The sequence below is a fragment of the Mauremys reevesii genome, linkage group 12 (genome assembly GCF_016161935.1).
Source record: "Mauremys reevesii isolate NIE-2019 linkage group 12, ASM1616193v1, whole genome shotgun sequence".
Lineage (NCBI taxonomy): Eukaryota > Metazoa > Chordata > Testudines > Geoemydidae > Mauremys > Mauremys reevesii.
This window is the reverse complement of record NC_052634.1, coordinates 43621937-43649276: the sequence shown is the minus strand read 5'-3', so window position 1 is coordinate 43649276 and position 27340 is coordinate 43621937. Positions and strand designations below refer to the sequence as shown.

The 27340-nt window shown below is 55.6% G+C and overlaps 7 non-coding genes across 7 annotated transcripts; 5 read left to right on the top strand and 2 right to left on the bottom strand.

Annotated features, from left to right (window-relative positions):
• Positions 1–8956: 8956 nt before the first annotated feature.
• TRNAI-AAU lies at positions 8957–9030 on the top strand. The gene has a single exon. It is a non-coding gene; the product is annotated as a tRNA-Ile (tRNA).
• Positions 9031–12659: 3629 nt separating this feature from the next.
• TRNAA-CGC lies at positions 12660–12732 on the bottom strand. Its single transcript has one exon. It is a non-coding gene; the product is annotated as a tRNA-Ala (tRNA).
• A 112-nt stretch (positions 12733–12844) lies between these two features.
• TRNAI-AAU lies at positions 12845–12918 on the top strand. Its single transcript has one exon. It is a non-coding gene; the product is annotated as a tRNA-Ile (tRNA).
• A 3638-nt stretch (positions 12919–16556) lies between these two features.
• TRNAA-CGC lies at positions 16557–16629 on the bottom strand. The gene has a single exon. It is a non-coding gene; the product is annotated as a tRNA-Ala (tRNA).
• Positions 16630–16741: 112 nt separating this feature from the next.
• TRNAI-AAU lies at positions 16742–16815 on the top strand. The gene has a single exon. It is a non-coding gene; the product is annotated as a tRNA-Ile (tRNA).
• Positions 16816–20616: 3801 nt separating this feature from the next.
• TRNAI-AAU lies at positions 20617–20690 on the top strand. The gene has a single exon. It is a non-coding gene; the product is annotated as a tRNA-Ile (tRNA).
• Positions 20691–24493: 3803 nt separating this feature from the next.
• TRNAI-AAU lies at positions 24494–24567 on the top strand. The gene has a single exon. It is a non-coding gene; the product is annotated as a tRNA-Ile (tRNA).
• Positions 24568–27340: the final 2773 nt, after the last annotated feature.

Genomic DNA, 27340 nt, shown 5'->3' with positions numbered 1-27340 from the left:
TCATGAACTGCTCAGAGACAATTAATGCAGCAAAGCAGCAAAATTTGTCAAACATATAAGTGGTTATGACTTATTTCCTTGGTCTTAAAGAGAACAACAAGGACCTGAATCTCCTCCCTGTCAATAACCCCCTGCTCAGCCAATCAGGGTAGAGACTGAGGACGGGAGGCTGAGGGTTCTCACCAGAGAGCCCAAAGGATGGCCCAGGTCACCGGTGGGGATCACTGCCCGAGCACTATTTCAGCCCCACATTTTTGGGTGGACCTCCCACAGTGGGAGCTGCAGAGCACTCCCCATACACACACACATACACACACACACACACACCGCTCCTGGTGATGGGAGGAACAGGTGAAAGGACAAAAGAAGCAAGAGACATAGAGAAAGGAGGGAGGGATGGATGGATGGAGGAAAAGGTGAAACAGAAAGGACAAACCCTAATGACCCCAGTGATTCTAAGGGACAAAATCCCAGGTGCGGAATAAAATTCTGCCTCCTTAAGTTTGTGTTTTCCATGCCTAGAATTCAACTGTCACCAGATGGATCAGACTGAACAGGTTTCAAACCTCGAGGAGGCTTCAACCTTCTAAACAGGGATGGCTGTTTTCTAGTAAAATCAGGAAAAGGGAAGGAGAAAACTCAAAAGAGGTTCCTCCTGGCACTCACGTCCGTGAACCCGAATACTCTCTCAGTCCTCAAAGAGAGACCTGGAGAAGGAGACTTGCTGAAGCAAAGCCACAGGGGTCTCTGAGGTTTCCCTGGCCCCTCACCCCTGTCCTGCCTGGCTGATGTCAGCATCTCTCTGTGAGGTCACCACCTCCCCACCACCTTGGACCAATAGTCTGAGGTCCTGCAAAAGGCCTTTGTGATGGACAGCTTTGCTAGGTTTTTATGCATTTGGACAACAAAATGTTGAGTGTTTACATTAATATCAAGCACTCCTGTATAGAGGAGCCCCTGAACATAATGGAGAATGGAAATGAAAATGTTTAACTTTAAAAAAAAAAAGAAAGAAGGTTATAAGAGAACACGGGGGTTTGAACTGAGGACTACGTGAAAACTGCAGTTAAGCACTCTAACACTGAGCAATATCCCCAATGACAACAGGAGTATGGAATCGTGATGTCCAGGACTTTGAAGGACAAACCCTGATTCATCGAGCTCCTTTGCCATTCCCAGACCACAGGTGGTTTTCAAAATGGGGTTTGATTAAACTTCTTAAATGTGGCAAACACCACAGCTTGCACACCCACCGATATAGCTTCTCCCACTGACATAGCTGCCACCTCTTGGGAAGTGGATTAACTACACCCCCAGGAAAACTCTCTCCCATCAGCCTAGAGCAGTGGTTCTCAAACTGTGGGGCAAGACCCCAAAGTGGGTCATAACCCTGTGTTAATGGGGTCGCCAGGGCTGGCATTAGACTTGTTGGTGCCTGGGGCTGAAACCAAAATCTGAGCCCCACCACCCAGGGCTGAATCCCTCAAGCTCTGGTTTTGCCCTCCCCCAACTGGGGCAGGGCTCAGGCTTTGTCTCCTCTGCCTCTGCTCAGTGTAGAGGGGCTTGGTGTGTCTTTCTAGGGTCATGTAGTAAGTTTTTTTGGCAAAAAGGGGTTGTAGTGAAAGGAAGTTTGAGGAACCCTGGCATAGAGCCTCTGAGTATGTCTAGACTTGGCTCCCTGTGGCAGATCAGACACTGGAAGCACAGCCATGGAGACACCACACCCCAGCCTGGCCTAGCAGGCAAGAATCAAACCTCCACAGCTGTTGCTTTCTAACCCATCTCCCTAAGCCCTCACCCACCACCACTTGACAAAGGAGCTTTTCTACACTGTGGTTCTGGTCTCACTGAAGGGTCATTTCCAATTGTTTGCTCAGACCAGCATTAGGGAAAATGGTGCCCTGGGCAAAGCTTGTACTTTGGCACTTCCCCATTGCCCCTGGACGATCCCCACTCCCCCTTTACCGCTAGCTCCTGCACTCCCAACCCTTGCACCTCCTTCACCCCTAACTCCTGCCCCCTCCTGTGCCCCCTTTGCCCTTAACTCCCTGGGCCACCAGCCATTGCCCCTCTCCTGCAGCCCCTTCACATGGCTCCAGTGCTGGGGGCCCCGCACTTGTTCTCCCTTTCCCTGGGCTTTGGCATCACTAGCCCCTGCTTAGGGAGTAGGGTTCAGTGGTCCCCAAAATGTGGGGCATGACTCTTAGGGGGACACAGAGGAACATTCATGGAGTCAATGAAATCAATTGAGCTTCTTCAGTCTCTCGCTGCAGATATTTCCCTTGTTTTTAAAGGCAAAAATCCTGATCTTTCCAATGGGAGCTGCTGCTTCAATGTTTAGTTTGGGGAGGGATCTGGCTGCACTCAGAGATCTGCCCGTGGGTTACAATCTGCGATCCGAAGGGTCGAATGCAAACAGCGTTTAGATGGGACCGTTAGTGCCGCCCCCGTGTGGCCAAAGGTTAGAACTGACCAGCAGAGTTTACAGCTGGAGCCTGGGACGCTCCTGAACAAACTGGGCCCAAAGCCTCTCGCGTGGGATCCTCGCTGTGCAGCAGGAGGCGGAGGGAAGCTGGTTGTCAGGGCTCAGGGCAGCACCCTGCCATGCTGAGCCGGTGTCTGTGCTAAGCTCGGCATCAATCAGGTGATTCTGGGAAGTTTGGGGTCCCCGGGCTCCCACAGGAGGGTGAAGTAGGTCACCCCTGGAGCAGGGTAAAGCTGCAGGGTGACAGTGGGGTTGCTGCCCCTGTGAACAGCTGCTGTAGCACCGCCTGGGCAGGACAGAGAGAGCCAGTTATACCCTCCCCCCCCCAGCCTGTATCGGGGGATGGGAGCACTCACACCCTGGGGACCCACCCACCAGAGATCTACGGGGGGGAGAGTGGCACCCACACACCCAGGATCTTGTAGGGGGGGACAAGGGCATCCACACTTCGGGATCCCCTGCAGAGGGACGGACACCCACACATCCAGGATTCTGTATGGGGGGCAGAGGTACCCGGACACCTGGGCAGGGGAAGGGGGCACCGAAACATCCGGGATCTTACCTGGGACGACAGCGGCGCCCGCAGCTCAACATGAGACGGGGGCAAGGGGAAGCAGGAGCATTTCCCAGTTCCAGGCTGTCCTCGTCTGGCCAAGGCACAGAGCTCAAGAGCAGAGTTTAAAGCTCCAGCTGCCAGGCTGCAAAACAAGCTGGGCCCTGTGGCTGGTGCCTGTGATCCCAGCGCCTGGGGAGGCTGAGGCTGGCGGATCGCTTGAGCTCAGGAGTTCTAGGCTGCAGAGGGCTGTGCCGATCAGGTGTCCGCACTAAGTTCAGCATCAATATGGTGATCCCAGAGAAGCTTGGGGTCTCCAGGTTGCCTAAGGAGGGGTGAACCGGCCCAGATTGGAAACGGAGCAGGTCAAAACTCCTGTGTTGATCAGTAGTGGGATTGCACCTGTGAATAGCCCCTGCAGTGTAGCCTAGGCAAGACAGTGAGACACAGTCTCTTTTTAGACACCCCCCTCCCCCGCAGAGCCTGGCTCGGGGGATGGGAGCATCCACACGCTGGGGAATCTGACTTGCGGGGAGGGACGCCCCCCTGCAACATGGATTTTGAAAAGAGGAACAGCGACACCCACACACCACAGAGCCTGGATGGGGGCAGGGGAACCACACACAGGAGCTAGTTCATGGGGTGGGGGACACACCCATATGCTCCGTTGCACCATTCTTAATGAGAAGAACGGGGGCATCCGCACAACACGGATCCTTAACGGGTGGGGGGACACCCACACACTCCACTGTTAACCAGCAGGGACAGGGGCACCAGACACCCCCAGCAGCGTGGAGAACCCCCACATCCACCGGATCCCTCATGGGGGGTAAGACAGAGGGGATTGTAATGGGGCCCAGCGCACCCACGCACCAGAGATTGTTAAGGGTTGAAGGGACAGGGACACCCACACACACTGAGATCACGTCCCTGGGGGAACGCAAAACCTCCACAGAAGGACCTGGCCTGTTCCATGATGGCAGCCCAGCCTGGGTGAGTCAAAGTCTCTTTTTATACAGCCAAGCCTCAGAGATCCTGACTAGGGGGAGAGAGACACCCACCCACCAGAGATCCTTAATGGTCTAGGGTGCACCCCCACACCAGGGATTCTTAGGGGTGGCAGGAATGGAGACAGCCAGACACACTGAGATCACTTCCTCCCAGGAGCCTGGGCCAGACAGGGAGACACAGGCCCCCTTTACAGATCTGCCAGACAACCTTCCTCCCACTCCCTCCACACAATGTTCTTATCTGGAGGTGAAGCCAGGAAAACCACATGGAGGATTCTTATCTGGGGAACTGGGGGGACCCACTTACCATCAGAGATTCTTAAGGGCAGAAGGAACAGGGACTCCCACCTCTGCAGCATGGGGGTGGGTCGCCTGCTGGGATCATCTGGGCATATTTCACCTCGTCAGCTCCCTTGGGGGCTCCTTGTTCGCTGCCTCTGGCACCCAGTTTAGCCTCCTTCCTGAGGGCTGAAACGCTTTGATCTGTCTAAGGTCTGTGGGATCAATACGTGTCATGGTGTAATTCTGTGTTATTCGGGGGTCAGACTAGCTGAGCTAATGGCTCCTTCTGCCCTTAAACGCCATGAAAACATTTCCCTGGTTTCCCTTTGTGCCTGACAGACACCACAGTGAGGGGCCCAATAGAGGATCCTGGACACAGCGCTCTGGCTCTTACTTTACTTGGGGACGTCAGCGCTTTCCTAGCAAAGCTGCTGCTAAAGCGCTGGATTTGGGGAACGGTTCGGCTCCGATTCAGAGATCTGCCTGCGGGGTGTGAACCTGCCACGAGGAGTGGGAAACGCTACCAGCAACGGGAGGCGTTGGCTGAGCTCCATGCTGCCCCCGTGTAGACAAAGATTAGAACTGAGCAGCGGAGTTTAAAGCTGGCGCTGGGAGGGACCTGAACACGCGGGGCATGAAGGCTCCTGCTTGTAACGCTTGTTGGGTGGGCAGCTGAGTGTAGCTGATTGCTGGAGTTCAGGGCTGCACCCCGGGGTGCTGAGCAGGTGTCTGTGATCAGGTTGGCCTCGCTATGATGGTTCCTTGGAAGTTTGGGGTCACCAGTCTCCCTAAAGAGAGAGGAGCCAGGTCAGCCCACGAAAGGAGGCCGGCAAAACTCTGGTACCAATAGACAGTGGGACTGCCCCTGTGAAGAGCCACTGCAGCCCCGCCAGGGAGAGCCGGTCTCTATTTATGCAGCCCCACCCCCCCACTCACCCATTCCTCAGGACAAGGGTTGTGCTCAAAGATCTGTGCCCCGTGTTTTTACCTCTGTGTGAAGTGTGCAGTGCAAATAACCCTCAGCGCAAAAGGTAAGTTCAAGGCTCCACTTCCACCGGCTCAGGCAAGATGGTGCAGAGGGGCCCCTGGGTGGCTGTGGGCCTGGGGAGGATGGCTTTTGATTTTTCGGCCTGACCGCTACGGGCAGCCAGGCCAAAAGTCAGATGGCCGGCTCTCCCGGCCACCCAAATGGACCCGACGCCGGATCATGCTCCCCAGCCCAAGCCACAGAGGAAGGCTTAATCCTCGGCACCCCAACCTAGGGGAGAGGCTTCACACTCCGCCGGCGCAGGGTGACCTTTGGGACTTCCCTGGACACCATCCTCCCACCGCCCACAGCCAGACCCCCCAAGCCCACACTCGAGCCCACACCTCCGACAGGAAGGAGCAGGAGGACCACTCCGCCCAGGGACACCACCACTCAAAGTCAGCTTCACTTGCTTCCTCTTCTACCCCTTTCCTCCCAAGTTATGCGCGCCTCACGGGAGCCGGCCCTGGGAAGACGCAGGCACGGCACTCTGACTGGTGCAAGCCAAACGCCCACACCGAGAGTTTAGCACGGGCTCTTGAGGCACTGGAGGAACCCCATGCAGAAGCACTGACGGAGCTAAGCTTTACGGCCAAGGGCCCTACCTGTGCAGAAAGCCAACTTGCTTGTGAAAAAGACGCCTCTTTCGGCTCCCCTTCCAAACTTCCAAATGCCTCCAAATGGGAAAACACACACACTGAAATACCCAAACAGTCCTAAGGCTGGGGCCAGGTGAAAAAGAAAAGCAAGGAAAAGATTTCTAAATGGCCACCCTGCCAGAGTCGTACAGCTCCGCAAGTGAAACCCGTGGGAGGGACATTACACAGAAAAGGGGAATGGAAAGCTGCCCAAATTGAGATGCTGTGGAAAGCTACAGCCCCATCGCTACTCCTACTCTGCACACTTCTTGCAACAGCTGATGAACGGCCAGGTGCTTTTCGCATCCAAGCCCACACCAGGGAAAGACCTTGAGAAGCTTCCCGTGGCTTGCCTGGTTCAGCTGGTCAGAGTGTGGCACTCGTGGAGGCAAGATGGTGCAGAGGATCCCTGGGTGGCTGTGGGCCTGGGGAGGATGGCTTTTGATTTTTCGGCCTGACCGCTACGGGCAGCCAGGCCAAAGTCAGATGGCCGGCTCTCCCGTCCACCACGCTCATCAGGAGCCCTTAGCTGACCGGCTCGGAGAATGCGGGCAGCGTCCCCTACCTCTCGCATGCAAAGCGAGCGCTCTGCCGATTGAGCTAATACCCCGCAGCTGGCCTGACTCTCTGGAACACGGCAAATAAAGGCAAGGGCTCTTTGGCCTTAAGATTGACACAGCATTAAATGGGGGGGTGGGGGGATTGCTACCCAGAGCTGGGGAAGGGGGTCCGAGTCCCAGCCACGCTCCTCGGCACAAACACCAACGCTCCTTCCTGGAGTGTGTCTGGGCTGAGAGTTAGCCCCTGAAACAAGCACCAAGCTTCAGAAGACAACACAGGGATAGATCACTTGACGATTGCCTGCTCTGGCCATTGACTCTGAAGCGCCTGGCATTGGTTACTGTCAGAAGACGTGATAGTGGCCTAGATGGACCATCGGTCTCACCCAGGAGGGCCGTTCTTATCTTCACCACTTTCCTCTAACCCAAGCAAAGCCAGAAGCAGGCCCAGCTCAGCAACTCTAGCAGACTCCCTGGCCTCTGGCCCAGCATACAGCAAAACGACCCTGCCTCCGCCAGGATAGACAGCCACCGACTCCCTCTTCCAGACCAACGCAGCCCTTCCCCGCTTTGGCTGTCTCCAAGCTGTCTGCATGCTCTGCTCTGCTCCACGGCTGCCATGCTGCCTGAGATCAGGAGGCTGCGAGGTCTCACGGTCTCAGCTGAGCTGGTATCGCATGCCACCCCGCCCATCTCCTCATTCTCTTCATGGACCCCTGGGATGTGAGTAATTCTGTATTTGAGTGGCTCTCCCTCCCGGCCAATGAGCTTGGCGTAGACTAGCAGGGAGGGAGGAGGAAAGGGATTGTGCTCCAGTGAGAGCTCAGAAAGAAAGGTGCAGGTCCCCCACTAGAGCCCAGCACAGCAGAGCAAAGCAGAGCAGAGCAGGCTGGAGAATGTGTGTATGGGTCTGACTACTTCTCCCATGCTCTTCCATTTGAGCTAACTTCCCCCAGCTGTCGCCAGCCTCCCAGTCAGCGCAAGGGGGAGAAGGGCCGGGTGACGTTATTGATATAAATTGGGACCATATAGAACATGGGTTGCAACCAAGGTCCTGCAGTGGTACCAAATCTTAGATAAAGGGGTCATCTAAGGTGTCTAAAACCAGATTATGGGTTGCTGGTTATAATTATGCTGTCTATATGTCTGTATCATTTGTAGTTAAAGTTATAAGTATTGGCTCTGTAATGTCTATAGTTTGTATTCTGCTCTGCCTCTGGGAAGTGTCCCAGACAAGCTGATGTTAGCCCGGCATAGCTGGATTGATGGCCCATTAAAGGGCCATCGGCTACACAATTGACCCATGGAGAGAAGGCAGACACGCCTTGTGACTCAGCAAAGTATGCAGGGACTGGCCCATGTGACTCTAGGCTCCATTTTGCTGTAAATTTCCACAGTGAAGACAAAGGGATTCTTACACCTGGAAAAGTCTATATAAGGCCAATGCCTCATCTCCATCTTGTCTTCAATCCTGCTTCTGACCTCTGGAGGGACTTTGCTAAAAACTGAAGCTCTACACCAGGGACTGAGGACCCATCCCAGCGGGGGATGTTCCAGAGACTTAAATTGAACCTGCAGTTTACTCCATCACTGCTGCAAGCCTGAACTAAGAACTTTGCCATTACTGTATGTAATTGATTCCATTTAACCAATTCTACCTCTCTTCTCTACCTTTTTCCCTTTGTAAATAAACCTTTAGATTTTAGATTCTAAAGGATTGGCAACAGCGTGATTTGTGGGTAAGATCTGATGTGTATATTGACCTGGGTCTGGGGCTTGGTCCTTTGGGATTGAGAGAACCTTTTTCTTTTATTGGGGTGTTGGTTTTCATAACCATTTATCCCCAGGACGAGTGCACTGGTGGTGATACTGGGAGACTGGAGTGTCTAAGGAAATTGCTTGTGTGACTTGTGGTAAGCCAGTGGGGTGAGACCAAAGTCCTTTTTGTCTGGCTGGTTTGGTTTGCCTTAGAGGTGGAAAAACCCCAGCCTAGGGCTGTAACTGCCCTGTTTGAGCAATTGGTCCTGATTTGGCACTCTCAGTTGGGTCCCGCCAGAATCGCTCCGTCACACCTGGGTGGAAGAGCTTTGTGCTCCGCAAGGGCTGGCCTTTTGGGAGGCCAAGCGGGGAGAGGGATGGAGGCCACTGGAGGAGCTGAGCTGGCTGACTGTCCATGGCTTCTAAAAGAAGGGCAAGAGAAGGTCCCGGGGCTGCCTTGCCGCTGGAGAATGCGGGCATTGATCCCGCTGCCTCTCGCATGCGAAGCGCGCGCTCTACCACTTGAGCTCATTCCCTACCTTGGCAGGTGGTGTCTCGATCCATCCATTCGATAACGGAGGCCACATCATTCCCGCGCCAGCCGGTGACTCCTTCCAAAGGGTCAGGCAAGAGGGCACCCGTAGGCCGGCTAGCTCAGCTGGTTAGAGCGTGGTGCTAATAACGCCAAGGTCATGGGTTCAAGCCCCATGCTGGCCACTCGGGGTGCAGGAGGGAGAGGGTGGCTTCTGGTCTTTTGGCTGACTGCTAGGGGTGGCAGAGGCCAAAACCAGGTGGGCCGGGAGCAGGCAAGAGCCCTGCTGGGCGCGGGCGCAAGCGCCGGGCAGGAGGAGGCTCCGGACACCTCCTTGGGCTCTCCTCCCTGGGCTCCTTGCTCCACCTGCTGCCTGAAAGGAACTTGGGCCCGGGGAGGAGACTGGTGAGCCCGGCCGGCTGCCTTCCAGGCTCATAGGAGGCCAGGCTTGAGCTGCCCGGCCCGCGAAGCCAAAATCGCAGGCCTGCCGGCTCACCCCCATTTCCACACAGGGTTGACCTGATGGCCCGAATTCTTGCCGGCTGCCAGCTCCACCCAAATGGACCCGACGCCGGATCATGCTCCCCAGCCCAAGCCACAGAGGAAGGCTTAATCCTCGGCACCCCAACCTAGGGGAGAGGCTTCACACTCCGCCGGCGCAGGGTGACCTTTGGGACTTCCCTGGACACCATCCTCCCACCGCCCACAGCCAGACCCCCCAAGCCCACACTCGAGCCCACACCTCCGACAGGAAGGAGCAGGAGGACCACTCCGCCCAGGGACACCACCACTCAAAGTCAGCTTCACTTGCTTCCTCTTCTACCCCTTTCCTCCCAAGTTATGCGCCTCACGGGAGCCGGCCCTGGGAAGACGCAGGCACGGCACTCTGACTGGTGCAAGCCAAACGCCCACACCGAGAGTTTAGCACGGGCTCTTGAGGCACTGGAGGAACCCCATGCAGAAGCACTGACGGAGCTAAGCTTTACGGCCAAGGGCCCTACCTGTGCAGAAAGCCAACTTGCTTGTGAAAAAGACGCCTCTTTCGGCTCCTTCCAAACTTCCAAATGCCTCCAAATGGGAAAACACACACACTGAAATACCCAAACAGTCCTAAGGCTGGGGCCAGGTGAAAAAGAAAAGCAAGGAAAAGATTTCTAAATGGCCACCCTGCCAGAGTCGTACAGCTCGCAAGTGAAACCCGTGGGAGGACATTACACAGAAAAGGGAATGGAAAGCTGCCCAAATTGAGATGCTGTGGAAAGCTACAGCCCCATCGCTACTCCTACTCTGCACACTTCTTGCAACAGCTGATGAACGGCCAGGTGCTTTTCGCATCCAAGCCCACACCAGGAAAGACCTTGAGAAGCTTCCCGTGGCTTGCCTGGTTCAGCTGGTCAGAGTGTGGCACTCGTGGAGGCAAGATGGTGCAGAGGAGCCCTGGGTGGCTGTGGGCCTGGGGAGGATGGCTTTTGATTTTTCGGCCTGACCGCTACGGGCAGCCAGGCCAAAAGTCAGATGGCCGGCTCTCCCGTCCACCACGCTCATCAGGAGCCCTTAGCTGACCGGCTCGGAGAATGCGGGCAGCGTCCCCCACTACCTCTCGCATGCAAAGCGAGCGCTCTGCCGCTTGAGCTAATTCCCCGCAGCTGGCCTGACTCTCAGGCACCAGGCAAAAAAAGGCAAGGGCTCTGTGGCCTTAAGCTGGACACAGCCTGAAATGGGGGGGAGGGGGGCTTGCTACCCAGAGCTGGGGAAGGGGGTCCGAGTCCCAGCCACGCTCCTCGGCACAAACACCAACGCTCCCTCCCTGGAGTGTGTCTGGGCTGAGAGTTAGCCCCTGAAACAAGCACCAAGCTTCAGAAGACAACACAGGGATAGATCACTTGACGATTGCCTGCTCTGGCCATTGACTCTGAAGCGCCTGGCATTGGTTACTGTCAGAAGACGTGATAGTGGCCTAGATGGACCATCGGTCTCACCCAGGAGGGCCGTTCTTATCTTCACCACTTTCCTCTAACCCAAGCAAAGCCAGAAGCAGGCCCAGCTCAGCAACTCTAGCAGACTCCCTGGCCTCTGGCCCAGCATACAGCAAAACGACCCTGCCTCCGCCAGGATAGACAGCCACCGACTCCCTCTTCCAGACCAACGCAGCCCTTCCCCGCTTTGGCTGTCTCCAAGCTGTCTGCATGCTCTGCTCTGCTCCACGGCTGCCATGCTGCCTGAGATCAGGAGGCTGCGAGGTCTCACGGTCTCAGCTGAGCTGGTATCGCATGCCACCCCGCCCATCTCCTCATTCTCTTCATGGACCCCTGGGATGTGAGTAATTCTGTATTTGAGTGGCTCTCCCTCCCGGCCAATGAGCTTGGCGTAGACTAGCAGGGAGGGAGGAGGAAAGGGATTGTGCTCCAGTGAGAGCTCAGAAAGAAAGGTGCAGGTCCCCCACTAGAGCCCAGCACAGCAGAGCAAAGCAGAGCAGAGCAGGCTGGAGAATGTGTGTATGGGTCTGACTACTTCTCCCATGCTCTTCCATTTGAGCTAACTTCCCCCAGCTGTCGCCAGCCTCCCAGTCAGCGCAAAGGGGAGAAGGGCCGGGTGTGACGTTATTGATATAAATTGGGACCATATAGAACATGGGTTGCAACCAAGGTCCTGCAGTGGTACCAAATCTTAGATAAAGGGGGTCATCTAAGGTGTCTAAAACCAGATTATGGGTTGCTGGTTATAATTATGCTGTCTATATGTCTGTATCATTTGTAGTTAAAGTTATAAGTATTGGCTCTGTAATGTCTATAGTTTGTATTCTGCTCTGCCTCTGGGAAGTGTCCCAGACAAGCTGATGTTAGCCCGGCATAGCTGGATTGATGGCCCATTAAAGGGCCATCGGCTACACAATTGACCCATGGAGAGAAGGCAGACACGCCTTGTGACTCAGCAAAGTATGCAGGGACTGGCCCATGTGACTCTAGGCTCCATTTTGCTGTAAATTTCCACAGTGAAGACAAAGGGATTCTTACACCTGGAAAAGTCTATATAAGGCCAATGCCTCATCTCCATCTTGTCTTCAATCCTGCTTCTGACCTCTGGAGGACTTTGCTAAAAACTGAAGCTCTACACCAGGGACTGAGGACCCATCCCAGCGGGGGATGTTCCAGAGACTTAAATTGAACCTGCAGTTTACTCCATCACTGCTGCAAGCCTGAACTAAGAACTTTGCCATTACTGTATGTAATTGATTCCATTTAACCAATTCTACCTCTCTTCTCTACCTTTTCCCTTTGTAAATAAACCTTTAGATTTTAGATTCTAAAGGATTGGCAACAGCGTGATTTGTGGGTAAGATCTGATGTGTATATTGACCTGGGTCTGGGGCTTGGTCCTTTGGGATTGAGAGAACCTTTTTCTTTTATTGGGGTGTTGGTTTTCATAACCATTTATCCCCAGGACGAGTGCACTGGTGGTGATACTGGGAGACTGGAGTGTCTAAGGAAATTGCTTGTGTGACTTGTGGTAAGCCAGTGGGGTGAGACCAAAGTCCTTTTTGTCTGGCTGGTTTGGTTTGCCTTAGAGGTGGAAAAACCCCAGCCTAGGGCTGTAACTGCCCTGTTTGAGCAATTGGTCCTGATTTGGCACTCTCAGTTGGGTCCCGCCAGAATCGCTCCGTCACACCGGGGTGGAAGAGCTTTGTGCTCCGCAAGGGCTGGCCTTTTGGGAGGCCAAGCGGGAGAGGATGGAGGCCACTGGAGGAGCTGAGCTGGCTGACTGTCCATGGCTTCTAAAAGAAGGGCAAGAGAAGGTCCCGGGGCTGCCTTGCCGCTGGAGAATGCGGGCATTGATCCCGCTGCCTCTCGCATGCGAAGCGAGCGCTCTACCACTTGAGCTAATTCCCCTACCTTGGCAGGTGGTGTCTCGATCCATCCATTCGATAACGGAGGCCACATCATTCCCCGCGCCAGCCGGTGACTCCTTCCAAAAGGGTCAGGCAAGAGAGGGCACCCCGTAGGCCGGCTAGCTCAGCTGGTTAGAGCGTGGTGCTAATAACGCCAAGGTCATGGGTTCAAGCCCCATGCTGGCCACTCGGGGTGCAGGAGGGAGAGGGTGGCTTCTGGTCTTTTGGCTGACTGCTAGGGGTGGCAGAGGCCAAAACCAGGTGGGCCGGGAGCAGGCAAGAGCCCTGCTGGGCGCGGGCGCAAGCGCCGGGCAGGAGGAGGCTCCGGACACCTCCTTGGGCTCTCCTCCCTGGGCTCCTTGCTCCACCTGCTGCCTGAAAGGAACTTGGGCCCGGGGAGGAGACTGGTGAGCCCGGCCGGCTGCCTTCCAGGCTCATAGGAGGCCAGGCTTGAGCTGCCCGGCCCGCGAAGCCAAAATCGCAGGCCTGCCGGCTCACCCCCATTTCCACACAGGGTTGACCTGATGGCCCGAATTCTTGCCGGCTGCCAGCTCCACCCAAATGGACCCGACGCCGGATCATGCTCCCCAGCCCAAGCCACAGAGGAAGGCTTAATCCTCGGCACCCCAACCTAGGGGAGAGGCTTCACACTCCGCCGGCGCAGGGTGACCTTTGGGACTTCCCTGGACACCATCCTCCCACCGCCCACAGCCAGACCCCCCAAGCCCACACTCGAGCCCACACCTCCGACAGGAAGGAGCAGGAGGACCACTCCGCCCAGGGACACCACCACTCAAAGTCAGCTTCACTTGCTTCCTCTTCTACCCCTTTCCTCCCAAGTTATGCGCGCCTCACGGGAGCCGGCCCTGGGAAGACGCAGGCACGGCACTCTGACTGGTGCAAGCCAAACGCCCACACCGAGAGTTTAGCACGGGCTCTTGAGGCACTGGAGGAACCCCATGCAGAAGCACTGACGGAGCTAAGCTTTACGGCCAAGGGCCCTACCTGTGCAGAAAGCCAACTTGCTTGTGAAAAAGACGCCTCTTTCGGCTCCCCTTCCAAACTTCCAAATGCCTCCAAATGGGAAAACACACACACTGAAATACCCAAACAGTCCTAAGGCTGGGGCCAGGTGAAAAAGAAAAGCAAGGAAAAGATTTCTAAATGGCCACCCTGCCAGAGTCGTACAGCTCCGCAAGTGAAACCCGTGGGAGGGACATTACACAGAAAAGGGGAATGGAAAGCTGCCCAAATTGAGATGCTGTGGAAAGCTACAGCCCCATCGCTACTCCTACTCTGCACACTTCTTGCAACAGCTGATGAACGGCCAGGTGCTTTTCGCATCCAAGCCCACACCAGGGAAAGACCTTGAGAAGCTTCCCGTGGCTTGCCTGGTTCAGCTGGTCAGAGTGTGGCACTCGTGGAGGCAAGATGGTGCAGAGGAGCCCCTGGGTGGCTGTGGGCCTGGGGAGGATGGCTTTTGATTTTTCGGCCTGACCGCTACGGGCAGCCAGGCCAAAAGTCAGATGGCCGGCTCTCCCGTCCACCACGCTCATCAGGAGCCCTTAGCTGACCGGCTCGGAGAATGCGGGCAGCGTCCCCCACTACCTCTCGCATGCAAAGCGAGCGCTCTGCCGCTTGAGCTAATTCCCCGCAGCTGGCCTGACTCTCAGGCACCAGGCAAAAAAAGGCACGGGCTCTGTGGCCTTAAGCTGGACACAGCCTGAAATGGGGGGGAGGGGGGCTTGCTACCCAGAGCTGGGGAAGGGGGTCCGAGTCCCAGCCACGCTCCTCGGCACAAACACCAACGCTCCCTCCCTGGAGTGTGTCTGGGCTGAGAGTTAGCCCTGAAACAAGCACCAAGCTTCAGAAGACAACACAGGGATAGATCACTTGACGATTGCCTGCTCTGGCCATTGACTCTGAAGCGCCTGGCATTGGTTACTGTCAGAAGACGTGATAGTGGCCTAGATGGACCATCGGTCTCACCCAGGAGGGCCGTTCTTATCTTCACCACTTTCCTCTAACCCAAGCAAAGCCAGAAGCAGGCCCAGCTCAGCAACTCTAGCAGACTCCTGGCCTCTGGCCCAGCATACAGCAAAACGACCCTGCCTCCGCCAGGATAGACAGCCACCGACTCCTCTTCCAGACCAACGCAGCCCTTCCCCGCTTTGGCTGTCTCCAAGCTGTCTGCATGCTCTGCTCTGCTCCACGGCTGCCATGCTGCCTGAGATCAGGAGGCTGCGAGGTCTCACGGTCTCAGCTGAGCTGGTATCGCATGCCACCCCGCCCATCTCCTCATTCTCTTCATGGACCCCTGGGATGTGAGTAATTCTGTATTTGAGTGGCTCTCCCTCCCGGCCAATGAGCTTGGCGTAGACTAGCAGGGAGGGAGGAGGAAAGGATTGTGCTCCAGTGAGAGCTCAGAAAGAAAGGTGCAGGTCCCCCACTAGAGCCCAGCACAGCAGAGCAAAGCAGAGCAGAGCAGGCTGGAGAATGTGTGTATGGGTCTGACTACTTCTCCCATGCTCTTCCATTTGAGCTAACTTCCCCCAGCTGTCACCAGCCTCCCAGTCAGCGCAAAGGGGAGAAGGGCCGGGTGTGACGTTATTGATATAAATTGGGACCATATAGAACATGGGTTGCAACCAAGGTCCTGCAGTGGTACCAAATCTTAGATAAAGGGGGTCATCTAAGGTGTCTAAAACCAGATTATGGGTTGCTGGTTATAATTATGCTGTCTATATGTCTGTATCATTTGTAGTTAAAGTTATAAGTATTGGCTCTGTAATGTCTATAGTTTGTATTCTGCTCTGCCTCTGGGAAGTGTCCCAGACAAGCTGATGTTAGCCCGGCATAGCTGGATTGATGGCCCATTAAAGGGCCATCGGCTACACAATTGACCCATGGAGAGAAGGCAGACACGCCTTGTGACTCAGCAAAGTATGCAGGGACTGGCCCATGTGACTCTAGGCTCCATTTTGCTGTAAATTTCCACAGTGAAGACAAAGGGATTCTTACACCTGGAAAAGTCTATATAAGGCCAATGCCTCATCTCCATCTTGTCTTCAATCCTGCTTCTGACCTCTGGAGGGACTTTGCTAAAAACTGAAGCTCTACACCAGGGACTGAGGACCCATCCCAGCGGGGGATGTTCCAGAGACTTAAATTGAACCTGCAGTTTACTCCATCACTGCTGCAAGCCTGAACTAAGAACTTTGCCATTACTGTATGTAATTGATTCCATTTAACCAATTCTACCTCTCTTCTCTACCTTTTTCCCTTTGTAAATAAACCTTTAGATTTTAGATTCTAAAGGATTGGCAACAGCGTGATTTGTGGGTAAGATCTGATGTGTATATTGACCTGGGTCTGGGGCTTGGTCCTTTGGGATTGAGAGAACCTTTTTCTTTTATTGGGGTGTTGGTTTTCATAACCATTTATCCCCAGGACGAGTGCACTGGTGGTGATACTGGGAGACTGGAGTGTCTAAGGAAATTGCTTGTGTGACTTGTGGTAAGCCAGTGGGGTGAGACCAAAGTCCTTTTTGTCTGGCTGGTTTGGTTTGCCTTAGAGGTGGAAAAACCCCAGCCTAGGGCTGTAACTGCCCTGTTTGAGCAATTGGTCCTGATTTGGCACTCTCAGTTGGGTCCCGCCAGAATCGCTCCGTCACACCGGGGTGGAAGAGCTTTGTGCTCCGCAAGGGCTGGCCTTTTGGGAGGCCAAGCGGGGAGAGGGATGGAGGCCACTGGAGGAGCTGAGCTGGCTGACTGTCCATGGCTTCTAAAAGAAGGGCAAGAGAAGGTCCCGGGGCTGCCTTGCCGCTGGAGAATGCGGGCATTGATCCCGCTGCCTCTCGCATGCGAAGCGAGCGCTCTACCACTTGAGCTAATTCCCCTACCTTGGCAGGTGGTGTCTCGATCCATCCATTCGATAACGGAGGCCACATCATTCCCCGCGCCAGCCGGTGACTCCTTCCAAAAGGGTCAGGCAAGAGAGGGCACCCCGTAGGCCGGCTAGCTCAGCTGGTTAGAGCGTGGTGCTAATAACGCCAAGGTCATGGGTTCAAGCCCCATGCTGGCCACTCGGGGTGCAGGAGGGAGAGGGTGGCTTCTGGTCTTTTGGCTGACTGCTAGGGGTGGCAGAGGCCAAAACCAGGTGGGCCGGGAGCAGGCAAGAGCCCTGCTGGGCGCGGGCGCAAGCGCTGGGCAGGAGGAGGCTCCGGACACCTCCTTGGGCTCTCCTCCCTGGGCTCCTTGCTCCACCTGCTGCCTGAAAGGAACTTGGGCCCGGGGAGGAGACTGGTGAGCCCGGCCGGCTGCCTTCCAGGCTCATAGGAGGCCAGGCTTGAGCTGCCCGGCCCGCGGGCCAAAATCGCAGGCCTGCCGGCTCACCCCATTTCCACACAGGGTTGACCTGATGGCCCGAATTCTTGCCGGCTGCCAGCTCCACCCAAATGGACCCGACGGCGGATCATGCTCCCCAGCCCAAGCCACAGAGGAAGGCTTAATCCTCGGCACCCCAACCTAGGGAGAGGCTTCACACTCCGCCGGCGCAGGGTGACCTTTGGGACTTCCTGGACACCATCCTCCCACCGCCCACAGCCAGACCCCCCAAGCCCACACTCGAGCCCACACCTCCGACAGGAAGGAGCAGGAGGACCACTCCGCCCAGGGACACCACCACTCAAAGTCAGCTTCACTTGCTTCCTCTTCTACCCCTTTCCTCCCAAGTTATGCGCCTCCACGGAGCCGGCCCGGGGCAGACGCAGGCACGGCACTCTGACTGGTGCAAGCCAAACGCCCACACCGAGAGTTTAGCACGGGCTCTTGAGGCACTGGAGGAACCCCATGCAGAAGCACTGACGGAGCTAAGCTTTACGGCCAAGGGCCCTACCTGTGCAGAAAGCCAACTTGCTTGTGAAAAAGACGCCTCTTTCGGCTCCTTCCAAACTTCCAAATGCCTCCAAATGGGAAAACACACACACTGAAATACCCAAACAGTCCTAAGGCTGGGGCCAGGTGAAAAGAAAAGCAAGGAAAAGATTTCTAAATGGCCACCCTGCCAGAGTCGTACAGCTCCGCAAGTGAAACCCGTGGGAGGGACATTACACAGAAAAGGGAATGGAAAGCTGCCCAAATTGAGATGCTGTGGAAAGCTACAGCCCCATCGCTACTCCTACTCTGCACACTTCTTGCAACAGCTGATGAACGGCCAGGTGCTTTTCGCATCCAAGCCCACACCAGGAAAGACCTTGAGAAGCTTCCCGTGGCTTGCCTGGTTCAGCTGGTCAGAGTGTGGCACTCGTGGAGGCAAGATGGTGCAGAGGAGCCCCTGGGTGGCTGTGGGCCTGGGGAGGATGGCTTTGATTTTTCGGCCTGACCGCCACGGGCAGCCAGGCCAAAGTCAGATGGCCGGCTCTCCCGTCCACCACGCTCATCAGGAGCCCTTAGCTGACCGGCTCGGAGAATGCGGGCAGCGTCCCCACTACCTCTCGCATGCAAAGCGAGCGCCTGCCGCTTGAGCTAATTCCCCGCAGCTGGCCTGACTCTCAGGCACCAGGCAAAAAAAGGCAAGGGCTCTGTGGCCTTAAGCTGGACACAGCCTGAAATGGGGGGGAGGGGGGCTTGCTACCCAGAGCTGGGGAAGGGGGTCCGAGTCCCAGCCACGCTCCTCGGCACAAACACCAACGCTCCCTCCCTGGAGTGTGTCTGGGCTGAGAGTTAGCCCCTGAAACAAGCACCAAGCTTCAGAAGACAACACAGGGATAGATCACTTGACGATTGCCTGCTCTGGCCATTGACTCTGAAGCGCCTGGCATTGGTTACTGTCAGAAGACGTGATAGTGGCCTAGATGGACCATCGGTCTCACCCAGGAGGGCCGTTCTTATCTTCACCACTTTCCTCTAACCCAAGCAAAGCCAGAAGCAGGCCCAGCTCAGCAACTCTAGCAGACTCCTGGCCTCTGGCCCAGCATACAGCAAAACGACCCTGCCTCCGCCAGGATAGACAGCCACCGACTCCTCTTCCAGACCAACGCAGCCCTTCCCCGCTTTGGCTGTCTCCAAGCTGTCTGCATGCTCTGCTCTGCTCCACGGCTGCCATGCTGCCTGAGATCAGGAGGCTGCGAGGTCTCACGGTCTCAGCTGAGCTGGTATCGCATGCCACCCCGCCCATCTCCTCATTCTCTTCATGGACCCCTGGGATGTGAGTAATTCTGTATTTGAGTGGCTCTCCTCCCGGCCAATGAGCTTGGCGAGACTAGCAGGGAGGGAGGAGGAAAGGATTGTGCTCCAGTGAGAGCTCAGAAAGAAAGGTGCAGGTCCCCCACTAGAGCCCAGCACAGCAGAGCAAAGCAGAGCAGAGCAGGCTGGAGAATGTGTGTATGGGTCTGACTACTTCTCCCATGCTCTTCCATTTGAGCTAACTTCCCCCAGCTGTCGCCAGCCTCCCAGTCAGCGCAAGGGGGAGAAGGGCCGGGTGTGACGTTATTGATATAAATTGGGACCATATAGAACATGGGTTGCAACCAAGGTCCTGCAGTGGTACCAAATCTTAGATAAAGGGGGTCATCTAAGGTGTCTAAAACCAGATTATGGGTTGCTGGTTATAATTATGCTGTCTATATGTCTGTATCATTTGTAGTTAAAGTTATAAGTATTGGCTCTGTAATGTCTATAGTTTGTATTCTGCTCTGCCTCTGGGAAGTGTCCCAGACAAGCTGATGTTAGCCCGGCATAGCTGGATTGATGGCCCATTAAAGGGCCATCGGCTACACAATTGACCCATGGAGAGAAGGCAGACACGCCTTGTGACTCAGCAATGTATTAATGGACTGGACCATGTGACTCTAGGCTCCATTTTGCTGTAAATTTCCACAGTGAAGACAAAGGGATTCTTACACCTGGAAAAGTCTATATAAGGCCAATGCCTCATCTCCATCTTGTCTTCAATCCTGCTTCTGACCTCTGGAGGGACTTTGCTAAAAACTGAAGCTCTACACCAGGGACTGAGGACCCATCCCAGCGGGGGATGTTCCAGAGACTTAAATTGAACCTGCAGTTTACTCCATCACTGCTGCAAGCCTGAACTAAGAACTTTGCCATTACTGTATGTAATTGATTCCATTTAACCAATTCTACCTCTCTTCTCTACCTTTTCCCTTTGTAAATAAACCTTTAGATTTTAGATTCTAAAGGATTGGCAACAGCGTGATTTGTGGGTAAGATCTGATGTGTATATTGACCTGGGTCTGGGGCTTGGTCCTTTGGGATTGAGAGAACCTTTTTCTTTTATTGGGGTGTTGGTTTTCATAACCATTTATCCCCAGGACGAGTGCACTGGTGGTGATACTGGGAGACTGGAGTGTCTAAGGAAATTGCTTGTGTGACTTGTGGTAAGCCAGTGGGGTGAGACCAAAGTCCTTTTGTCTGGCTGGTTTGGTTTGCCTTAGAGGTGGAAAAACCCCAGCCTAGGGCTGTAACTGCCCTGTTTGAGCAATTGGTCCTGATTTGGCACTCTCAGTTGGGTCCCGCCAGAATCGCTCCGTCACACCGGGGTGGAAGAGCTTTGTGCTCCGCAAGGGCTGGCCTTTTGGGAGGCCAAGCGGGGAGAGGGATGGAGGCCACTGGAGGAGCTGAGCTGGCTGACTGTCCATGGCTTCTAAAAGAAGGGCAAGAGAAGGTCCCGGGGCTGCCTTGCCGCTGGAGAATGCGGGCATTGATCCCGCTGCCTCTCGCATGCGGCGAGCGCCTACCACTTGAGCTAATTCCCTACCTTGGCAGGTGGTGTCTCGATCCATCCATTCGATAACGGAGGCCACATCATTCCCCGCGCCAGCCGGTGACTCCTTCCAAAAGGGTCAGGCAAGAGAGGGCACCCCGTAGGCCGGCTAGCTCAGCTGGTTAGAGCGTGGTGCTAATAACGCCAAGGTCATGGGTTCAAGCCCCATGCTGGCCACTCGGGGTGCAGGAGGGAGAGGGTGGCTTCTGGTCTTTTGGCTGACTGCTAGGGGTGGCAGAGGCCAAAACCAGGTGGGCCGGGAGCAGGCAAGAGCCCTGCTGGGCGCGGGCGCAAGCGCTGGGCAGGAGGAGGCTCCGGACACCTCCTTGGGCTCTCCTCCCTGGGCTCCTTGCTCCACCTGCTGCCTGAAAGGAACTTGGGCCCGGGGAGGAGACTGGTGAGCCCGGCCGGCTGCCTTCCAGGCTCATAGGAGGCCAGGCTTGAGCTGCCCGGCCCGCGGCCAAAATCGCAGGCCTGCCGGCTCACCCCCATTTCCACACAGGGTTGACCTGATGGCCCGAATTCTTGCCGGCTGCCAGCTCCACCCAAATGGACCCGACGCCGGATCATGCTCCCCAGCCCAAGCCACAGAGGAAGGCTTAATCCTCCGCACCCCACCCTAGGGGAGAGGCTTCACACTCCGCCGGCGCAGGGTGACCTTTGGGACTTCCTGGACACCATCCTCCCACCGCCCACAGCCAGACCCCCCAAGCCCACACTCGAGCCCACACCTCCGACAGGAAGGAGCAGGAGGACCACTCCGCCCAGGGACACCACCACTCAAAGTCAGCTTCACTTGCTTCCTCTTCTACCCCTTTCCTCCCAAGTTATGCGCGCTCACGGAGCCGGCCCTGGGAAGACGCAGGCACGGCACTCTGACTGGTGCAAGCCAAACGCCCACACCGAGAGTTTAGCACGGGCTCTTGAGGCACTGGAGGAACCCCATGCAGAAGCACTGACGGAGCTAAGCTTTACGGCCAAGGGCCCTACCTGTGCAGAAAGCCAACTTGCTTGTGAAAAAGACGCCTCTTTCGGCTCCTTCCAAACTTCCAAATGCCTCCAAATGGGAAAACACACACACTGAAATACCCAAACAGTCCTAAGGCTGGGGCCAGGTGAAAAGAAAAGCAAGGAAAAGATTTCTAAATGGCCACCCTGCCAGAGTCGTACAGCTCCGCAAGTGAAACCCGTGGGAGGGACATTACACAGAAAAGGGAATGGAAAGCTGCCCAAATTGAGATGCTGTGGAAAGCTACAGCCCCATCGCTACTCCTACTCTGCACACTTCTTGCAACAGCTGATGAATGGCCAGGTGCTTTTCGCATCCAAGCCCACACCAGGGAAAGACCTTGAGAAGCTTCCCGTGGCTTGCCTGGTTCAGCTGGTCAGAGTGTGGCACTCGTGGAGGCAAGATGGTGCAGAGGAGCCCTGGGTGGCTGTGGGCCTGGGGAGGATGGCTTTTGATTTTTCGGCCTGACCGCTACGGGCAGCCAGGCCAAAAGTCAGATGGCCGGCTCTCCCGTCCACCACGCTCATCAGGAGCCCTTAGCTGACCGGCTCGGAGACTGCGGGCAGCGTCCCCACTACCTCTCGCATGCAAAGCGAGCGCCTGCCGCTTGAGCTAATTCCCCGCAGCTGGCCTGACTCTCAGGCACCGGGCAAAAAAAGGCAAGGGCTCTGTGGCCTTAAGCTGGACACAGCCTGAAATGGGGGGGAGGGGGGCTTGCTACCCAGAGCTGGGGAAGGGGGTCCGAGTCCCAGCCACGCTCCTCGGCACAAACACCAACGCTCCCTCCCTGGAGTGTGTCTGGGCTGAGAGTTAGCCCCTGAAACAAGCACCAAGCTTCAGAAGACAACACAGGGATAGATCACTTGACGATTGCCTGCTCTGGCCATTGACTCTGAAGCGCCTGGCATTGGTTACTGTCAGAAGACGTGATAGTGGCCTAGATGGACCATCGGTCTCACCCAGGAGGGCCGTTCTTATCTTCACCACTTTCCTCTAACCCAAGCAAAGCCAGAAGCAGGCCCAGCTCAGCAACTCTAGCAGACTCCCTGGCCTCTGGCCCAGCATACAGCAAAACGACCCTGCCTCCGCCAGGATAGACAGCCACCGACTCCTCTTCCAGACCAACGCAGCCCTTCCCCGCTTTGGCTGTCTCCAAGCTGTCTGCATGCTCTGCTCTGCTCCACGGCTGCCATGCTGCCTGAGATCAGGAGGCTGCGAGGTCTCACGGTCTCAGCTGAGCTGGTATCGCATGCCACCCCGCCCATCTCCTCATTCTCTTCATGGACCCCTGGGATGTGAGTAATTCTGTATTTGAGTGGCTCTCCTCCCGGCCACGGAGCTGGGCGTCGACTCGCAGGGAGGGAGGAGGAAAGGGATTGTGCTCCAGTGAGAGCTCAGAAAGAAAGGTGCAGGTCCCCCACTAGAGCCCAGCACAGCAGAGCAAAGCAGAGCAGAGCAGGCTGGAGAATGTGTGTATGGGTCTGACTACTTCTCCCATGCTCTTCCATTTGAGCTAACTTCCCCCAGCTGTCGCCAGCCTCCCAGTCAGCGCAAAGGGGAGAAGGGCCGGGTGTGACGTTATTGATATAAATTGGGAACTTATAGAACATTGGTTGGAACCACGGTACTGCATTGGTACCAAATCTTAGATAAAGGGGTCATCTAAGGTGTCTAAAACCAGATTATGGGTTGCTGGTTATAATTATGCTGTCTATATGTCTGTATCATTTGTAGTTAAAGTTATAAGTATTGGCTCTGTAATGTCTATAGTTTGTATTCTGCTCTGCCTCTGGGAAGTGTCCCAGACAAGCTGATGTTAGCCCGGCATAGCTGGATTGATGGCCCATTAAAGGGCCATCGGCTACACAATTGACCCATGGAGAGAAGGCAGACACGCCTTGTGACTCAGCAAAGTATGCAGGACTGGCCCATGTGACTCTAGGCTCCATTTTGCTGTAAATTTCCACAGTGAAGACAAAGGGATTCTTACACCTGGAAAAGTCTATATAAGGCCAATGCCTCATCTCCATCTTGTCTTCAATCCTGCTTCTGACCTCTGGAGGGACTTTGCTAAAAACTGAAGCTCTACACCAGGGACTGAGGACCCATCCCAGCGGGGGATGTTCCAGAGACTTAAATTGAACCTGCAGTTTACTCCATCACTGCTGCAAGCCTGAACTAAGAACTTTGCCATTACTGTATGTAATTGATTCCATTTAACCAATTCTACCTCTCTTCTCTACCTTTTTCCCTTTGTAAATAAACCTTTAGATTTTAGATTCTAAAGGATTGGCAACAGCGTGATTTGTGGGTAAGATCTGATGTGTATATTGACCTGGGTCTGGGGCTTGGTCCTTTGGGATTGAGAGAACCTTTTTCTTTTATTGGGGTGTTGGTTTTCATAACCATTTATCCCCAGGACGAGTGCACTGGTGGTGATACTGGGAGACTGGAGTGTCTAAGGAAATTGCTTGTGTGACTTGTGGTAAGCCAGTGGGGTGAGACCAAAGTCCTTTTTGTCTGGCTGGTTTGGTTTGCCTTAGAGGTGGAAAAACCCCAGCCTAGGGCTGTAACTGCCCTGTTTGAGCAATTGGTCCTGATTTGGCACTCTCAGTTGGGTCCCGCCAGAATCGCTCCGTCACACCGGGGTGGAAGAGCTTTGTGCTCGCAAGGGCTGGCCTTTGGGAGGCCAAGCGGGGAGAGGGATGGAGGCCACTGGAGGAGCTGAGCTGGCTGACTGTCCATGGCTTCTAAAAGAAGGGCAAGAGAAGGTCCCGGGGCTGCCTTGCCGCTGGAGAATGCGGGCATTGATCCCGCTGCCTCTCGCATGCGGCGAGCGCCTACCACTTGAGCTAATTCCCCTACCTTGGCAGGTGGTGTCTCGATCCATCCATTCGATAACGGAGGCCACATCATTCCCGCGCCAGCCGGTGACTCCTTCCAAAAGGGTCAGGCAGAGAGGGCACCCGTAGGCCGGCTAGCTCAGCTGGTTAGAGCGTGGTGCTAATAACGCCAAGGTCATGGGTTCAAGCCCCATGCTGGCCACTCGGGGTGCAGGAGGGAGAGGGTGGCTTCTGGTCTTTTGGCTGACTGCTAGGGGTGGCAGAGGCCAAAACCAGGTGGGCCGGGAGCAGGCAAGAGCCCTGCTGGGCGCGGACGCAAGCGCCGGGCAGGAGGAGGCCCGGACACCTCCTTGGGCTCTCCTCCTGGGCTCCTTGCTCCACCTGCTGCCTGAAAGGAACTTGGGCCCGGGAGGAGACTGGTGAGCCCGGCCGGCTGCCTTCCAGGCTCATAGGAGGCCAGGCTTGAGCTGCCCGGCCCGCGGCCAAAATCGCAGGCCTGCCGGCTCACCCCATTTCCACACAGGGTTGACCTGATGGCCCGAATTCTTGCCGGCTGCCAGCTCCACCCAAATGGACCCGACGCCGGATCATGCTCCCAGCCCAAGCCACAGAGGAAGGCTTAATCCTCGGCACCCCAACCTAGGGAGAGGCTTCACACTCCGCCGGCGCAGGGTGACCTTTGGGACTTCCTGGACACCATCCTCCCACCGCCCACAGCCAGACCCCCCAAGCCCACACTCGAGCCCACACCTCCGACAGGAAGGAGCAGGAGGACCACTCCGCCCAGGGACACCACCACTCAAAGTCAGCTTCACTTGCTTCCTCTTCTACCCCTTTCCTCCCAAGTTATGCGCCTCATGGGAGCCGGCCCTGGGAAGACGCAGGCACGGCACTCTGACTGGTGCAAGCCAAACGCCCACACCGAGAGTTTAGCACGGGCTCTTGAGGCACTGGAGGAACCCCATGCAGAAGCACTGACGGAGCTAAGCTTTACGGCCAAGGGCCCTACCTGTGCAGAAAGCCAACTTGCTTGTGAAAAAGACGCCTCTTTCGGCTCCCCTTCCAAACTTCCAAATGCCTCCAAATGGGAAAACACACACACTGAAATACCCAAACAGTCCTAAGGCTGGGGCCAGGTGAAAAAGAAAAGCAAGGAAAAGATTTCTAAATGGCCACCCTGCCAGAGTCGTACAGCTCCGCAAGTGAAACCCGTGGGAGGGACATTACACAGAAAAGGGGAATGGAAAGCTGCCCAAATTGAGATGCTGTGGAAAGCTACAGCCCCATCGCTACTCCTACTCTGCACACTTCTTGCAACAGCTGATGAACGGCCAGGTGCTTTTCGCATCCAAGCCCACACCAGGGAAAGACCTTGAGAAGCTTCCCGTGGCTTGCCTGGTTCAGCTGGTCAGAGTGTGGCACTCGTGGAGGCAAGATGGTGCAGAGGAGCCCCTGGGTGGCTGTGGGCCTGGGGAGGATGGCTTTTGATTTTTCGGCCTGACCGCTACGGGCAGCCAGGCCAAAAGTCAGATGGCCGGCTCTCCCGTCCACCACGCTCATCAGGAGCCCTTAGCTGACCGGCTCGGAGAATGCGGGCAGCGTCCCCCACTACCTCTCGCATGCAAAGCGAGCGCTCTGCCGCTTGAGCTAATTCCCCGCAGCTGGCCTGACTCTCAGGCACCGGGCAAAAAAAGGCAAGGGCTCTGTGGCCTTAAGCTGGACACAGCCTGAAATGGGGGGGAGGGGGGCTTGCTACCCAGAGCTGGGGAAGGGGGTCCGAGTCCCAGCCACGCTCCTCGGCACAAACACCAACGCTCCCTCCCTGGAGTGTGTCTGGGCTGAGAGTTAGCCCTGAAACAAGCACCAAGCTTCAGAAGACAACACAGGGATAGATCACTTGACGATTGCCTGCTCTGGCCATTGACTCTGAAGCGCCTGGCATTGGTTACTGTCAGAAGACGTGATAGTGGCCTAGATGGACCATCGGTCTCACCCAGGAGGGCCGTTCTTATCTTCACCACTTTCCTCTAACCCAAGCAAAGCCAGAAGCAGGCCCAGCTCAGCAACTCTAGCAGACTCCTGGCCTCTGGCCCAGCATACAGCAAAACGACCCTGCCTCCGCCAGGATAGACAGCCACCGACTCCCTCTTCCAGACCAACGCAGCCCTTCCCCGCTTTGGCTGTCTCCAAGCTGTCTGCATGCTCTGCTCTGCTCCACGGCTGCCATGCTGCCTGAGATCAGGAGGCTGCGAGGTCTCACGGTCTCAGCTGAGCTGGTATCGCATGCCACCCCGCCCATCTCCTCATTCTCTTCATGGACCCCTGGGATGTGAGTAATTCTGTATTTGAGTGGCTCTCCCTCCCGGCCAATGAGCTTGGCGTAGACTAGCAGGGAGGGAGGAGGAAAGGGATTGTGCTCCAGTGAGAGCTCAGAAAGAAAGGTGCAGGTCCCCCACTAGAGCCCAGCACAGCAGAGCAAAGCAGAGCAGAGCAGGCTGGAGAATGTGTGTATGGGTCTGACTACTTCTCCCATGCTCTTCCATTTGAGCTAACTTCCCCCAGCTGTCACCAGCCTCCCAGTCAGCGCAAAGGGGAGAAGGGCCGGGTGTGACGTTATTGATATAAATTGGGACCATATAGAACATGGGTTGCAACCAAGGTCCTGCAGTGGTACCAAATCTTAGATAAAGGGGGTCATCTAAGGTGTCTAAAACCAGATTATGGGTTGCTGGTTATAATTATGCTGTCTATATGTCTGTATCATTTGTAGTTAAAGTTATAAGTATTGGCTCTGTAATGTCTATAGTTTGTATTCTGCTCTGCCTCTGGGAAGTGTCCCAGACAAGCTGATGTTAGCCCGGCATAGCTGGATTGATGGCCCATTAAAGGGCCATCGGCTACACAATTGACCCATGGAGAGAAGGCAGACACGCCTTGTGACTCAGCAAAGTATGCAGGGACTGGCCCATGTGACT